Source organism: Saccopteryx bilineata, chromosome 5 (assembly GCF_036850765.1).
Source record: "Saccopteryx bilineata isolate mSacBil1 chromosome 5, mSacBil1_pri_phased_curated, whole genome shotgun sequence".
NCBI lineage: Eukaryota > Metazoa > Chordata > Mammalia > Chiroptera > Emballonuridae > Saccopteryx > Saccopteryx bilineata.
This window is the reverse complement of record NC_089494.1, coordinates 250,342,218-250,345,547: the sequence shown is the minus strand read 5'-3', so window position 1 is coordinate 250,345,547 and position 3,330 is coordinate 250,342,218.

Sequence of the window (3,330 nt, the reverse complement as noted above, 5' to 3'; positions counted from 1 at the left end):
AACAAGTACAATTATATTAGTAGAATATACTGGAGTAAAGCAAGGCAGGAGGTGCGGGGTTAGCTCAAAAAATAGACAGCTAACCTCTTCTGGAAGGGATTCAATCATTCATTCATTCATTTCTTAAGTAAATCTTTATCAGGTGATCTTTGTGTGCCAAGAACTATCCCGTGTCCAGGAAATACTCAATATAAGAAATAATCCTAGTGATGGCCGAATTTTGTTGAGAGCCTGCTATGTTTCAGGCATTGTTTTAAATCCTTCACACTGATTTACTAGTTCTTTTTATGCTGCAGGGCATCTGGTAGGTGCTTCCTGTATTCCTTCCTATAAGATAATCATAAAGACATAAATTCATATACTTACTCTTCAAAGAGTCATGGATCACCTTCTATCAAAAAGGTACACTATGCTGTTAAGCACCAATTTGATTAGCACAATTGCTGTCCTTACATTGAATGGAAGAGACAGTTATACGCACAAATAACTAGAATTTCAGACTCTATGACTCCAGTCTCGCAAAGACCTTGTCATAGCTAGAAGACACCACCAAAGCTTTCTGAAAATATGATTTTGAATTCAAACAACAGGAATGTGTTGAGTGTGCTCTGTCTTCTTCTTATACACGGAAAATAACCAAAAAGAAATAGTGTTAATATCCATGAGAGACAGATCTTCAAAATTACATTTAAAAACAACTGTCTCTTGTGTGACTAAGTGCTATCTCTACACCGTGTTAACTGCAGGTCAATATGGCCTTTACCTAGCACAGTGACCTGGATGTCAGTGTTTTCAAGTCCCCGGGGCTAGCATGAAGCACTGTTTCTCAGAGTCTCACTGCTTGAAGTGTGAGCACAACCCCAGAAGATGCTAGTATAAACATCTCGCGTTACTGATAAATAGCACGGCATTGTCATCCATTAACAGCAACTATATATTGCAACAACTTCTACATGAAGCCTTATAAATAACTGTAGTTTTAATTGCTCGAGAAAACTACAACATCCATCAACACTCCCGCCTCCTGCTAAGTATCACCAGCATCCTAGGAAGTTACACAGTCACTCAAAAACGGTTACAGCAACGAAAGAGTCAAGATTTCATACGTTAAGAGGAAAAGGACGAATCTATCCAGAGAACAACACAAAAGCAGACCTTTCTTGGAGGTGAAAACCAGGAGAAGGGGTGGGGAGTGGTGTGTATTCAGGAGAAAGCAATAAGGAAAAGGAAGAGTCCACAATCAAATCAGAGCTGAGATCACTCAACAGTCAATATGGGTAAAAACTAGGAGAGGAGATTGCTTTGGGTTAAAAAGAAAAAAAAAAAAAAAAAAAGGCTGGTTCTTTTGTACTTTTCATTCACTCCACTCATTTCTTTTCTTTTTTCTTTTTCTTTTTTTTTGGATGTTTAAAATGTGTATCCTCTGCCTTTCCAAAAAAGGGGATTACATACAAAGTTTAGACACATGAAATAAGACAACAAAAATAAAACATCAGATCAAACCAAGCTAAAAGGAGGAAGTCAACAAATGCTAGGGTAGACTTGGCGTGCACTACGTTTTTGGAACTGAGTTCTGAATTTAGCTCTGTGTTTTCTGGCTGCTTGGACAAAAATCAAAATGTGTTGTGTCAAATAAATATTCATTATCCAACACAAGGAAACAGGACTTCCCTGACCTCTCTAGTTCAACCGAAACCCCCTCTCCCGGGAACCAGGCCGCAGGACCCAGTTTCTTCTATATTTTCCTTCAAAGCATTAATCAATTTCCTTAAATTTTATATCATTTGCTTATTTTCTATTTCCTTATACTAGAATGTAAGTAAGGCTCATTGGAACAGGAGTCTTTGTTCACAATTTTATCTCACGTTTTCTAGAGTAGTAACTGCCCAATAGAATATATATTTACATATATATTCATGTAGCCTAGAGTGATTTTATACTAAATTCCAAAAGAAATTCATCACGTAGCCCCTTAAATAAACTACATCAGGCTATGAGGCTTTGTTGAAGTGCAGACATAATGGATGCGACAAACATACCCCGAAAGGCACGTGCAAATGTGTAGTGACAAGGAAACAGAATCTGGAGCCAGAAGATCTAAGTTCAACTACCAAGGCCACCTCCTCCTGCTCTGGGCCTCCTATCAGACAACATGGCATAATCGTGAAGCTCAGGGACTCTGGAGTCAAGCAACTGGTTTTTTAAATCCTGGCTCTAAAAGCTTATAAGCTGTGTGACCTTTGACAATTTACTTAGCCTCTCTGTGCCTTAGTTTCTTCTGTAAACTGTAGATAATGACAGTATCCTCAAAGGATTACTATGAGAATTAAATGCATTTATATATGTAAATCAATCAGAACGTTGCCTCGCACATTGAAAAGCTAAGTACTGGCAGTTAATTTGAACTTGTGACTCTCATTTATAAAACATGGGTAATAACTACCTTTGGTGTAGTTATAAGGATCAAATGATCTTAATCCATGTTAATGTGCTTACATTTTTAATAGATGACTTATTTTTTACTTTCAGGAAAGTAGTACATGTTCATCATAAATTCTTTGGAAAGATAGAGAGTAAAAATCCTTTATCTCAGCAAACAGTGACAAACACTATTAGCATTTTCTTGTATAAACTTCCAGATTTCTTTTTATGCCATATCAACACATGGACATGTTTATGAAAATATAATTTTTAACAGAGTTTGACACGTATAACACACTGTTTTGAAACCTGTTTTTTTAAAGATTTATTCATTCATTTTTTAAATTTTTTAAAACTTTTTAAGACTTTATTTATTTTAGAGAAGAGAGAGAGAGATAGAAGGGGAGGAGCAGGAAGCATCAACTCCCATAGGTGCCTTGACTGAGCAAGCCCATGGCTTCGAACCAGCGACCCCAGCGTTCCAAGTCGACGCTTTTATCCACTGTGCCACCAGAGGTCAGGCCTGAAACTTACTTTTTGAAAACTTATCATGGGTGTTATCTCATATCAGCAAATAAAGATTTACATCCTTCTATGTAATAGCTGCCCAGTGTTCCATTGTATGAAAGTGCCTTGATTTATTTAGCCAATACTCCATTCGGTTAGGTTGTTTCCAATTTGTGAAAGTGCTTTGTAAACTACAAAGTAATATACAAATGTTAGCTATCATCACCATTATTTGTAGAATAAGCGTCTAGGTATCACCATTAAACTCCTGCAAGGTCTTCTTTCACTATTCCTTTAGCCCTTCAGAAATGAAGCTTCAAACTAATTGTACTCACACCATCATTCAAAATGCCTGGCGTTCAGGAATCCCATATCTGGACAGGGGAAAACTTGCAGACTCCT